The sequence below is a fragment of the Bos javanicus genome, chromosome X (genome assembly GCF_032452875.1).
Source record: "Bos javanicus breed banteng chromosome X, ARS-OSU_banteng_1.0, whole genome shotgun sequence".
In the NCBI taxonomy this organism is placed as follows: domain Eukaryota; kingdom Metazoa; phylum Chordata; class Mammalia; order Artiodactyla; family Bovidae; genus Bos; species Bos javanicus.
The window spans coordinates 17,451,820-17,466,586 of record NC_083897.1 but is presented as its reverse complement, the minus strand read 5'-3'; positions in this window follow the sequence as shown (position 1 = coordinate 17,466,586).

The window sequence follows — 14,767 nt, the reverse complement described above, 5'->3', positions numbered from 1 at the left end:
GAAAACTGACCTTTTCCAGTCCTGTGGCCACTGCTGAGTTTTCCATATTTGCTGGCATATTGAGTGCAGCACTTTTACAGCATCATGTTTCAGGATTTGAAATAGCTCAGCTGGAATTCCATCACCTCCACTAGCTTTGTTCATAGTGATACTTTCTAAGGCCCACTTGACTTCACATTCCAGGATATTTGGCTCTATGAGAGTGATCACACCATCGTGATTATCTGGGTCGTGAAGATCTTTTTTGTATAGTTCTGTGTATTCTTACCACCTCTTCTTAATATCTTCTGCTTCTATTAGGTCCATACCATTTCTGTCCTTTATTGAGCCCATCTTTGCATGAAATGTTCCCTTGGTATACTCTAATTTTCTTGCAGAGATCTCTAGTCTTTCCCATTCTATTGTTTTCCTCTATTTCTTTGCATTGATTGCTGAGGAAGGCTCTCTTATCTCTCCTTGCTATTCTTTGGAACTCTGCATTCAAATGGGTATATCTTTCCTTTTCTCCTTTGCCTTTTGCTTCTCTTCTTTTCATAGCTATTCTTAAGGCCTCCTCAGACAACCATTTTGCCTTTTTGCATTTCTTTTTCTTGGGGATGGTCTTGATCACTGCCTCCTGTACAATGTCACAAACCTCCGTCCATAGTTCATCAGGCACTCTGTCTATCAGCTCTTGTCCCTTAATCTATTTCTCACTTCTACTGTATAATCGTAAGGGATTTGATTTAGGTCATACCTGAATGATCTAGTGGTTTTCCCTATTTCTTCAATTTAAGTCTGAATTTGGCAATAAGGAGTTCATGATCTGAGCCACAGCCATCTCCTGGTCTTGCTTTTGCTGACTGTATAGAGCTTCTCCATCTTTGGCTGCAAAGAATATAATCAATCTGATTTTGGTGTTGACCATCTCGTGATGTCCATGTGTGGAGTCTTCTCTTGTGTTGTTGGAAGAAGGTGTTTGCAATGACCAGTGCATTCTCTTGGCAGAACTCTATTAGCCTTTGCCCTGTTTCATTCTGTACTCCAAGGCCAAATTTGCCTGCTACTCCAGGTATTTCTTGACTTCCTACTTTGGAATTCCAGTCCCCTATAATGAAAAAGATATCTTTTTTTTTTTTTTTGGTGTTTAGTTATAGAAGGTCTTGTAGGTCTTCATAGAATTGTTCAGCTTCTTCAGCATTACTGGTTGGGGCATAGGCTTGGATTACCATGATATTGAATTGTTTGCCTTGGAAACAAACAGAGATCATTCTGTCGTTTTTGAGATTGCATCCAAGTACTGAATTTTGGACTCTTTTGTTGACCATGATGGCTACTCCATTTCTTCTAAGGGATTCCTGCCTGCAGTAGTAGATATAATGGTCACCTGAGTTAAATTCACCCATTCCAGTCCATTTGAGTTTGCTGATTCCTAGAATGTCGATGCCATCTCCTGTTTGACCACTTCCAATTTGCCTTGATTCATGGACCTAACATTCCAGGTTCCTATGCAATATTGCTCTTTACAACATCGGACCTTGCTTCCGTCACCAGTCACATCCACAACTGGGTGTTGTTTTTGCTCTGGCTCCGTCTCTTCATTCTTTCTGGAGTTATTTCTCCACTGATCTCCAATAGCATATTGGGCATCTACCAACTGGGGATATTCATCTTTCAGTGTTCTATCTTTTTGCCTTTTCATACTGTTCATGGGGTTCTCAAGTAAGAATACTGAAGTGGTTTGCCATTCCCTTCTCCAGTGGAGCACGTTTTGTCAGAACTCTCCACCGTGACCTGTTCATCTTGGGTGGCCCTACAGGGCATGGCTCATAGTTTCATTGAGTTAGACAAGACTGTGGTCCATGTGAGCAGATTGGTTAGTTTTCTGTGACTGTGGTTTTCAGTCTGTCTGCCCTTTGATGGAGAAGGATAAGAGGCTTACGGAAGCTTCCTGGTGGGAGAGACTGACTGAGGGGGAAACTGGGTCTTGTTCTGATGGGCGGGGCCACGCTCAGTAATTCTTTAATCCAATTTTCTGTTGATGGGCTATGTTCCCTCCCTGTTGTTTGACCTGAGGCCAAACTATGGTGGAGGTAATGAAGATAATGGTGACCTCCTTCCAAAGGTCCCATGCAGGCACTGCTGCACTCAGTGCCCCCAACCCTGTAGCAGGCCATTGCCAACCCCGGCCTCTGCCGAGACTCCTGGACACTCACGGCCAAGTCTGGGTCAGTCTCTTGTGGGGTCACTGCTCCTTTCTCCTGGGTCCTGGTGTGTAGAAGGTTCTGTTTGTGCCCTCCAAGAGTCTGTTTCCCCAGTCCTCTGTAAGTTCTGGTGGCTCTATGGTGGGGTTAATGGCAACCTCTTCCAAGAGGGCTTATGCCACACCCGAGTCTGCTGCACCCAGAGCCCCTGCCCCTGCAGCAGTCCACTGCTGACCCGTACCTCCACAGGAGACACTCAAACATGGTTCTGTCTCAGTCTCTGTGGGGTCTCTGGGTCCTGGTACACACAAGGTTTGTTTGAGCCCTCTGAGCGTCTCTGGCGGGTATGGGGTTTGATTCTAAACATGATTTCGCCCCTCCTACCATCTTGATGAGGCTTCTCCTTTGCCCTTCAACATGGGGTATCTCCTCAAAGTCACTCTAGCACTGCACAGCTGCCATTCCAGCGCCTGCTGTCTTGCTGGGGCTTCTCTGCCTTTAGACCTGGGATATCTCCTCACAGCCACTCCAGCACCACACAGCTGCCACTCCAGCACTGCGCAGCCACTGCTCCAGGTCTAGCCACCCACTGAATTCAAATGAGAGCTTCAGGTACAGAGTCACTTTGCCCAGCAGTGAGGTAGGATATCCACCTGCCACCAGAAGGAGCCTGCAGCTCACACAACAAAGCTCCATGGTGACTCCCTCCTCCCTGCTTGGCTCTGCTGATCGCCAGTTCCCCTTCCTGGCCAGCAGCCCATAGGCCCTGCCCCTGTGGCTTCAGAGAACACTTTTAGGCCTGGTCTGTGCCCTGAAGGAGGGATTCACAGATCTTCTCATGTGGTCTGGCCCAGGCCCTTCCAGAAGCTATACTTCCAGGTGGGATGGAGTCCATCCACCAATGCAGCTCAGCCCAAAGGTCTTCTGAGGGTCCCATTGTGCTTTTGACCTTAAGCTCTAAAAGGCAAGGTAGAGTACCAGAACCTGATATCCTCAGAGGCGCCATCCATCACGTCCCTGTAAGTCCAGATGAAACCGAAGTCTTCGGAGCCGGCAGGCAGCCAGGCTTGGTTTCATGCGCTTCCACATTCTTCTTCTCTAAGATGTTTCCGGAAGCTGCAGAGCTTAGTGTTTCTGATCCAAAAATCTTCTGGCATTTTTTATTTGTAATAATTCCAAACCCACTGAACATTCTTGTAACAACTGAGATTTGGGAGTGAGAGTGGAAAAAAAGGATCAGTGAAATGATGAGGGGCCTACTCACTGTTAGATGCTAGATTTCAAAGGGAAAGGAATTTGATGGCCCTGTTTGAGCTCCCAGGAAGTGTTGATCTCCTGCCTGAAGCCCCACAAGGGTTTTTTATTGTGGATCAGGGTAGCGGCAGGTATGGGACTCAGGGCTATGATCCAGCAAGAGTTTGGCAGGTCTGGGAGGAAGTGCCCAGATGCCTCTCAAACCTGGGTACCTTATTCTCAGCCTTTCCTCCTCTACACGTTGCAGCCAGGAGCAGAGCAGGCAGGCCCTTGAGGTCAACTAGTCCAGTCCCCTCAGCTAATAGAAGGGGAAAGTAAGGCCTTGGGGTGAGGGACCTTGGGATTGTTCTAGAGCCTAGGGCCTCCTGGCTCCAGTCCAGGGCTCTCTTGGTCCTAGCCCATGAGTAGGATCAAAAACAAAATCACATCTGCCAAGTTACAGTCTAGAGCTTTCTCCATCTTACGAGTCCCTGACTTCTAACCCCTCCTATCACCAGTCCTTGTGACAAGAATCAGACCAATAAACACCTTGTAGAATCCTTAAATCGCCTAGAAACTGGAAGACAGGTGCAAGGGCAGTGAGTAGAGAGCTTATTAGAATCGGTGTTCCCTACGAGTCCTAACAGACATGAATTTTCCTTAGAGAAACAGATGGAGATTCATTTCAAGGGCCATGAAGAAGAAAAAACACATTTGCTCAAATGGCATGGTCTTTTTCTTCTGCAATGACTCAAGCTCATGCTCCTGCCCCATCCCCTGCGAGCTCACAAATGTGCATGTCTGTAGATCTGCCTTTCCCATTGCTCAGCCCTTATTATAGGGAGGGAGGATTCAACTGCTGATTCCAAAAACTATTTTCCAAGAATAACAGCATATCTGGCCCAGCACAAGGCTTTCACTTCCACTTGCTGGCAAAATATGGAGGCTGGGCATTCCCTTTTATCCATCCCTGTCACTGAGGCTTGGCCCAGGCCCTTTGGAAATCTCAGCTCCAGGAGGGGTTCACACATTCAGTTCTTAGAACCAAAAGGAGAGGTTGACAAAAGCAGGGCAGTGTAAGTGAAGAGAAACCAACACCCCCCCTACAGTAGGAGCTAATTGGATTGGAAACATAACTCTGGCAAGACTAAGTCATGGGGCCACAAGGATTTGGCTCAACTAGGGCCTCAGGAAACCTTTTCCAGAGGCCTGCTGGCTCCTGGAGTACAGAGAACCCTGCCCGAGAAGTTGTGGGGAGAAACTGAGCTCCTCCAGACACTGTAAATCCATCTGACCTAGGGCAATCTATATCTGCATGTTAAATGTATTGTCACAGAATACCACGGAGCTATCTACCAGGCCTTTCTGAGAGGTGAATTCCCATAGGGGGAACACATAATATTAGCAGCTCAGAAAATCTAATGGGTCTGGGGTGAGGGGGACGTGGAACAGACCTTGCAATCATTTTGCTTAAGTAAACTTTGAGTTTTTAATCCTACATGGGTCCCTTTCCTTACATTCCTTTAAACATGAGAAAGAGGTTAGATCTTATATTTAACTTTGAAATTTTGGAACAAAATCTCTTCCTTAGTCAAAATCTCCATTTCAATTTCCTCCAAACTAGTTCTTAAACTGTCTAGGGGCAAGAGTGGGTGTTGAGGGTGGTATAAGACTTCTCTGCAAATCATATGAAGGCTTAGATTTCTCTATTAAAAAAATAGCATAGATACACTGTGATAGGCAACCTCTCTGATGGCTCCTAATAATCCCTTGATAGTCACATCTTTCAGTAACTGTTTTCCCTTGAGTGGAGACTGAACTTAGTGATTTGTTTCTAATGAGTAGGATATGACAAAAGTGGTGGGATTAGGTTAGAAATAGATTGTGGCTTCCTTATATATATTTTCCCACAGTAATAATAATAAAGGACTGTTGCTTCCATCTTCCTGCTCACTCTCTTGCTCACTCACTGAAGAAGCCAACTGTCATGTTGCAAGATACACTATGGAGAAATTCACATGGCAAAAAATGAATGTCTCTGGACAGTAGCTAGCAAAGAACTGAGACTTGCCAACAATCATGTGAGTGACTGTAGAAGCAGACAAGCCTTGAGATGAATGCAGCACTGGCCAATACTTGGTTGCAGCCTATGAAAGAACCTAAGCCACACCTGTGTTCCTGACATATAGAATCATGTGATAATAAATTGTTGATTTTTAAGCTGCTAAATATGAATATAGGGCTTCCCTGGTGGCTCAGCTGGTAAAGAATCTGCCTGCAAGTGGGAGACCTGGGTTCGATCCCCGGATTGAGAAGATCCCCTGGAGGAGGGCATGGCAACCCACTCCAGTATCCTTGCCTAGAGAACTCCATGGACAGAGGAGCCTGGCAGGCTACAGTCCATGGGGTCGCAAAGAGTCAGACACGACTGAGCAATTAAGCACAGCACAAAACGTGGATATTACTTGTTACACAGCAGTAAATAACTAATGCATAGCAATGCACAAAGATTTTGCACATATGTTCAGGGGATTTCAGAACATCCTAAATCTCACGCCATGGCCCTTCTAAGTTAACTCCTTGTTAAGAACCCCTTGACCAGTGATGACCAACAGAAATGCAATACAACCCACACAGATATTTAAAATTTTCTAGGAGCCATGTTTAAAAAGTAAAAACAAATAGGTAAAAAAATTTCAATAGCAAATTTAGTTTAAACTAGTATGCCTCAAATATCATCATTTTAGCATATAATCAATATTATTAGTGAAGTTTTTTCCTTTTGTTTCAAATGTTTGAAATCAGATATGTCTCCTCAATTTAGACTAGCAACATTTCAAGTGCTCAGTAACCACACGTGGTCAGTGGCTTCTGTAAATGGACAGTACAGCCCAGGACTAATATGAAATTCACATAATGAACAAATAGTGGTTTCTTTGGTCATCACAGCACCTGCTGCCCTAAATGCCTGGCACTGACAGGGAAGTTAGCAGGGCTTACTGCTATTGAAAAAGCCCAAGGGGGTAAAAATGGTAATATTCTCCAAATTGCTCTATAGATCCAAAACAATTCTTGTCAAATCCCAGCTAGCCTTTTTTGGCAGAAATTAACAAGTTGATCTGAAAAATCATATGAAATCATGAGGACACATGATAGCTTAAAAATATTGAAAAAGAACAAAGCTGTATGAATCACATTTCCCCATTTTAAAACTGAAGATAAAGCAACCAAAATCAAGACAGTATAGTACTGGAATTGGACTAACATATAAACTAATGGATACTGTTTGGTGGTGCAAGTGGTAAAGAATCTGCCTGCCAATGCAGGAGATGCAAGAGAGGCGGGTTCAATCCCTGGGTAGGAAAATCCCCTGGAGTAAGAAATGGCAACCTGCTCCAGTATTCTTGCCTGGAAAACTTCTATGGACAGAGGAGCCTGGCAGGCTACAGTCCATGGGGGTCACAAAGAGTTGGACACGACTGAACACATATAGACCAATGGAACAGAATTGAGAGTCCAGAAATCAACCTATACACTGATTTTTGACAAGAGTGCCAAGATCATTCAATGGGGAAAGAACAGTCTCTTTCAATACATGGTGCTAGGAAAGCTGGATATCCACATGCACAAGAGTGAAGCTAGACCCTCCCCCACCACCTCGCACCATATATAAAAATTAACTGAAAATGGATCAAAGACTTAAACATGAGAGCTAAAGTGAAAGTGAAGTCCCTCAGTCGTGTCCGACTCTTTGCGACTCCATGGACTGTAGCCTACCAGGCTCCTCCGTCCATGGGATTTTCCAGGCAAGAATACCGGAGTAGGTTGCCATTTGCTTCTCCAGGAGATCTTCCCCACCCAGGGACTGAACCCAGGTCTCCAGCATTGTAGGCAGACGCTTTACCGTCTGACCCACCAGGGAAGTTCTTAGAAGAAAACTTAAGAGTGAATCCTATGACATTTGATTTGGCAATAGTTACTTAGATATATCATCAAAAGCACATGCAACAACAACAACAAAAAAGATAAATCGGACATCACATCAAAATTTTAAAGATTGTACTTTAAAGGAAACCATTAAGACAATGAAAAGGCAACTCACAGAATGGGAAAATAAATTTTCAAACCATATATCTCATAAGGGACATGTATCCAAAACATATAAAGAATTCTTACAACTTAATAAAAAAGGCAAACAACTCAATTTTTTAATGGGCAAAGGATCTGAATAAGCATTCCTTAAAAAATATACAAATGACCCATAAATTCTTTAAAAGATACTCAATACCACCATTAGCCATTAGGGAAATCCAAATCAAGACCACAGTGACATCCTACTTCATACCAATTAGGATGACTAGTTTTTTTAAAAAAAGGAAAAAAATAAGTGATGGCAAGAATGTAAAGAAATTGGAACTCCTCTACATTGCTGATGGGAATGTAAACTTATGCAACTATTTTGGAAAACAATCTGGCAGTTCCTCAAAATGTTAAACATCATATGACTCAACAATTCGACTCTTAGGTATATAGCTAAGAGAATTGAAAACATATGTCCACATAAAAAACTTGTTCATGATTTGGCAGTTTCTCAAAAGCCAAACATAGAATTACCATATAATCTAATCTAACAATTCCACTTCTGGGAATATATTCAAAAGAATTAAAAGTAGGGACACAACAGGTATTTGTACACCAATGTCTATTTCAGCATTATTCAGAACAGCCAAAAGGTGGAAACAATACATGCCCATCAGTGGATGAATGGATGAATGAAAATGGTATATCCATAAAATGGAATATTATTCAGTCACAAAAAAGAATGAAGTAATGATATGTGCTATAACTTCAATAAACTTTAAAAGAAGTAAAAGAAGCCAGTCACAAAAGGTTATGTATTAGTTGATTCCATTTTAATAAAATGTCCAGAACCAGGGAAATCAAGACTGAAAGTAAATAGTTTAATTTAAAAATTTTTTTAACTTTTAACTTTTATTTAGTAAACTAATATTATATGTTTCACATGTAAAGGTTCAGATTCTTTTCCATTACAAGTTATTATAAGATATTGAATATAGTTCCCTGTGCTATACAGTAAAACCTTGCTGTTTAGCTACTTTATATATAGTAGTGTATATCTGTTAATCCTAAACTCCTGGTTTATCCCTCTCCCTCCCCTTTTCCCTTTGGTAATCATAAGTTTGTTTTCTATGTCTGTCTGTGAGTCTGTTTCTTTTTGTAAATAAGTTGATTTGTATTGTTATTTTAGATTCCATATATAAGTGACATCATGTAATATTTGTTTTTCTCTGACTTACTTCACTTAGTATGACAATCTCTAGGTCCATCCATGTTGGTGCAAATAGCATTATTTCATTCTCTTTTGTGGGTGATGCCCCTGCCCTTCCATCTACGCAAGGCAGAAGTGGGTTTTCCCTGCCAGCTCTGCACACGCACATATACACATCAAGTCTGCTCCTGAGAGACTGATTCCTCTTAGGGCCCTTCCCTGTGGCCCATGGAAGCATGGACTAGAAAGAGGTACCATCCACTTATAGGCATTGCCTCCTCCCCTCTCCCTGCACAGAGCCCCATCTCTGTTTACAGAATTGTCTAGAACAAACTTGTTGGTCTTCACTTCTGACCTCCATTTAACTCTGTACCCTAGCTCCTCACCCAGCCTTTGACAACCTCTTTGGAATATACACCTATGACAGCACCAGCTTACCCTCTCAGTGCCACCCTTTCTTGCCTTTAGGAGATACAGTAGGATGAAATACAGCCCCTTGAAAGATATCTGTATCCTAATCCCAAGAACCTGTGAATATATCCTTAGATGGAAACAGAATTTTGCCGGTATGGTTAAAGTAAAGGTTTTATAGATAAGCAACAAGGAATTACTGTATAGCACAGCAAACTATATTTGAAATCTGAAAAAAAAAAAAAATATATATATATATATAACTGAATCACTTTGCTTTATACCTGAAATTAACACAATATTGTAAATCAACTATACGTCAATTTTAAAAATAAAATAATAATAAACTGAAACTTGTTCAGTCGTATCTGACTCTTTGTGACCCCATGGACTGTAGCCACCAGGCTCCTCTGTACATGGAATTCTCCAGGCAAGAATACTGGAAAGGGTAGCCACTCCCTTCTCCAGGGGATCTTCCTGATCCAAGGATTGAACCTGGCTCTCCCACATTGCAGGCAGAGTCTTTCCCATCTGAGCCACCAGGGAAAGGGTCCTAAAATAGGGAAACTATCTTGGATTATCTGAGTGGACTCTAAATGCAATTATAAGTGTCCTTAAGAAAGAGAGGAGACTTCCCTCGTAGTCCAGTGACTAAGACTCTGAGCTCCCAATACAAGGGGCGAAGATTCAATTCCTGGTCAGGGAGCTAGATCCCACATGCCTCAGCTAAAGATTCCTCATGCTGCTACTAAAAGATCTGGTATGCCACAATAAAGATTGAAGATCATACAGACCCTGCACAGCCAAATACATAAGTAAATAAATATTTTTTTAAAGGAGATAAGTGAGATTTGATAGACAGAAGAGGAGGCGATGCGACCTACCAGAGAGGAAAATATTGGAATGATGCAGTCACAAGCCAAGGAATGCTGGCAGACACCAGAAGCAGAAAGAGGCTAGGAAGGAACTCTTCCCTAGAGACTCCAGAGGTAGGACAGTGCTGCTAGCCCCTGATTTTGGACTTCCAGCTTCCAGAACTACGAAAGTAGAAATTGTGTGGCTTTCAGCCACCAAGTTTATATTAACCTGCTGCAGCACACACAGGAAACTAATACAGGAGGGATGCGCCTCAGCTTCAGGCGAGACTCCTTCCTGCTTGAGGATTTCACTTGGCCCCTAAGGCAAAGTCTATTCCCTGTGTGACAAACCAAAGAGGGGAGACCAACAGGGCCAACACAGGCCTCGGTTCCTGAGATTCTGAGGCCCAGGAATCCTGGGGAAGCCCAGGGAAGAAAGTGGATTACTTTATCTCAAATCACAGAAATTTAGAGCTTACAGAGGACACAAGAGTGGTGAAATGCTTTGTAACAGCACTGAGAACTCCAAGCTAACTCACTGGCAAGGGCTAACTGTGGGGAACTCGGTTCTGATGCTTCCCAAATCTTCCTGGCAAGTGGTTCAGAAAGTGCTAACCAGAAAGTATTTTGCATAAACGTATTTATTAAATACAAACTCTTCCTCTTGGCCTTGGTTGTATCCTGGTGTCACCTGGGGAGCTGTGAAAAATCCCAACACACAAGCCACAACCTAAACCAACTAGATCAGAATCTCTGGGGATGAGACCCAGGTATCAGTATTATTAAAGCTCTCCAGATGGTGCCAACGTGCAGCCAAGGTTGAGGACTGCTGCCGAAGTCTTAACCTTCAGCCTGTTCCACCACCTTGTATAGTGCAACCCTGGGAGGTCAGGATAGAAGAAGACAAAGGCAAAGGCTCGTTGAAGATCTCACCTCCAACCTAGCTGGAAAGAGGGAGAGAGAGGCAAAAAGTAAGTGCAACCAAGAGCTATTCAGAGGCTCCTCCAAAGACCTCTACACAAGAACCCCAGTAGTGCCTGCAGACTGGAAAACCTCTCTCTCTGGGGGCCATTACAGAAGCATCTAATGGTTCCCTTGGATTGGAAGTGAACCTAGAGTCCTGGGACTGGCTTCATTTAAGATGACACAAGCCCTAGACCAGATAGGGGCATCCCTGGACTCATTTATCCTGATAGGAAGCTGCTGTAGGGTGTTGTCAGGGGCATGACTTACCTCCTCCAGCAGAAAAGACTAAAGAAAACAAATTCTCCTTCCTTCTCTGTTTCCAAGTTTTCTTTGTAGAATAATTATGGTGACTATACAGAATGAGTATTCACTGCCATTTCTGTGAGCTATCTATCATTTACACTTGGTTATAATGTCCTGTTCTTGCCTGGAGAATCCCAGGGATGGGGGAGCCTGGTGTGCTGCCGTCTCTGGGGTCACACAGAGTCGGACACGACTGAAGTGACTTAGCATAGCATAGCATAGCATAGCATCACGTCCTGTAGAGCTGAGTATAAAAACTGTCACATGAGTCTGCTTGGGTTGTGAGGTTTGATCAACACTAAACTTTGTTTGCATGCATGCTAAGTCACTTCAGTCACGTCCGGGACTCTTTGAGACCCCATGGACTGTAGCCTTGGACGAGGGGTATCTCCTCACCACCGCCCTTCCTGACCTTCAATGTGGGAAGAGATACCCCACGCCCAAAGTAAGAAAAACCCAAGTAAGATGGTAGGTGTTGCAAGAGGGCATCAGAGGGCAAACACACTGAAACCATCCTCACAGAAAACTAGTCAATCTAATCACACTAGGACCACAGCCTTGTCTAACTCAATGAAACTAAGCCATGCCCGTGGGGCAACCCAAGACGGGCGAGTCATGGTGGAGAGATTTGACAGAATGTGGTCCACTGGAGAAGGGAATGGCAAACCACTTCAGTATTCTTGCCTTGAGAACCCCATGAACAGTATGAAAAGGCAAAATGATAGGATACTGAAAGAGAAACTCCCTAGGTCAGTAGGTGCCCAATATGCTACTGGAGAACAGTGGAGAAATAACTCCATGAACAGTATGAAAAGGCAAAATGATAGGATACTGAAAGAGAAACTCCCCAGGTCAGTAGGTGCCCAATATGCTACTGGAGATCAGTGGAGAAATAACTCCAGAAAGAATGAAGGGATGGAGCCAAAGCAAAAACAATACCCAGCTGTGGATGTGACTGGTGATAGAAGCAAGGTCCGATGTTGTAAAGAGCAATATTGCATAGGAACCTGGAATGTCAGGTCCATGAATCAAGGCAAATTGGAAGTGGTCAAAGACGAGATGGCAAGAGTGAATGTCGACATTCTAGGAATCAGCGAACTGAAATGGACTGGAATGGGTGAATTTAACTCAGACGACCATTATATCTACTACTGTGGGCAGGAATCCCTCAGAAGAAATGGAGTAGACATCATGGTCAACAAAAGAGTCCAAAATGCAGTACTTGGATGCAATCTCAAAAACGACAGAATAAGCTCTGTTTGTTTCCAAGGCAAACCATTCAATATCACAGTAATCCAAGTCTATGCCCCAAGCAGTAACGCTGAAGAAGCTGAAGTTGAACAGTTCTATGAAGACCTACAAGACCTTTTAGAACTAACACCCACAAAAAGATGTCCTTTTCATTATAGGGGACTGGAATGCAAAAGTAGGAAGTCAAGAAACACCTGGAGTAACAGGCAAATTTGGCCTTGGAATACGGAATGAAGCAGGGCAAAGACTAATAGAGTTTTGCCAAGAAAGTGCACTGGTCATAAAAAACACACTCTTCCAACAACACAAGAGAAGACTCTATACATGGACATCACCAGATGGTCAACACCGAAATCAGATTGATTATATTCTTTGCAGCCAAAGATGGAGAAGCTCTATACAGTCAGCAAAAACAAGACCAGGAGCTGACTGTGGTCATGAACTCCTTATTGCCAAATTCAGACTTAAATTGAAGAAAGTAGGGAAAACCACTAGACCATTCAGGTATGACCTAAATCAAATCCCTTATGATTATACAGTGGAAGTGAGAAATAGATTTAAGGGCCTAGATCTGATAGATAGAGTGCCTGATGAACTATGGAATGAGGTTCGTGACACTGTACAGGAGACAGGGATCAAGACCATTCCCATAAAAAAGAAATGCAAAAAAGCAAAATGGCTGTCTGGGGAGGCCTTACAAATAGCTGTGAAAAGAAGAGAAGCGAAAAGCAAAGGAGAAAAGGAAAGATATAAACATCTGAATGCAGAGTTCCAAAGAATAGCAAGAAGAGATAAGAAAGCCTTCCTCAGCGATCAATGCAAAAAAATAGAGGAAAACAACAGAATGGGAAAGACTAGGGATCTCTTCAAGAAAATCAGAGATACCAAAGGAACATTTCATGCAAAGATGAGTTCGATAAAGGACAGAAATGGTATGGACCTAACAGAAGCAGAAGATATTAAGAAGAGATGGCAAGAATACACAGAAGAACTGTACAAAAATGATCTTCATGACCCAGATAATCATGATGGTGTGATCACTGACCTAGAGCCAGACATCCTGGAATGTGAAGTCAAGTGGGCCTTAGAAAGCTTCACTACGAACAAAGCTAGTGGAGGTGATGGAATTCCAGTTGAGCTATTCCAAATCCTGAAAGATGATGCTGTGCAAGTGCTGCACTCAATATGCCAGCACATTTGGAAAACTCAGCAGTGGCCACAGGACTGGAAAAGGTCAGTTTTCATTCCAATCCCAAAGAAAGGCAATGCCAAGGAATGCTCAAACTACCGCACAATTGCACACATCTCACACGCTAGTAAAGTAATGCTCAAAATTCTCCAAGCCAGGCTTCAGCAATATGTGAACCGTGAACTTCCTGATGTTCAAGCTGGTTTTAGAAAAGGCAGAGGAACCACAGATCAAATTGCCAACATCTGCTGGATCATGGAAAAAGCAAGAGAGTTCCAGAAAAACATCCATTTCTGCTTTATTGACTATGCCAAAGCCTTTGACTGTGTGGATCACAATAAACTGTGGAAAATTCTGAAAAAGATGGGAATACCAGATCACCTGATCTGCCTCTTGAGAAATTTGTATGCAGGTCAGGAAGCAACAGTTAGAACTGGACATGGAACAACAGACTGGTTCCAAATAGGAAAAGGAGTACATCAAGGCTGTATATTTTCACCCTGTTTATTTAACTTATATGCAGAGAACATCATGAGAAACGCTGGACTGGAAGAAACACAAACTGGAATCAAGATTGCCGGGAGAAATATCAATAACCTCAGATATGCAGATGACACCACCCTTATGGCAGAAAGTGAAGAGGAACTCAAAAGCCTCTTGATGAAGGTGAAAGTGAAGAGTGAAAAAGTTGGCTTAAAGCTCAACATTCAGAAAATGAAGATCATGGCATCCGGTCCCATCACTTCATGGCAAATAGATGGGGAAACAGTGGAAACAGGGTCAGACTTTATTTTTGGGGGCTCCAAAATCACTACAGATGGTGACTGAAGCCATGAAATTAAAAGATGCTTACTCCTTGGAAGGAAGGTTATGACCAACCTAGATAGCATATGCAAAAGCAGAGACATTACTTTGCCAACAAAGGTTCATCTAGTCAAGGCTATGGTTTTTCCTGTGGTCATGTATGGATGTGCGAGTTGGACTGTGAAGAAGGATGAGCGCTGAAGAATTGATGCTTTTGAAGTGTGGTGTTGGAGAAGACTCTTGAGAGTCCCTTGGACTGCAAGGAGATCCAACCAGTCCA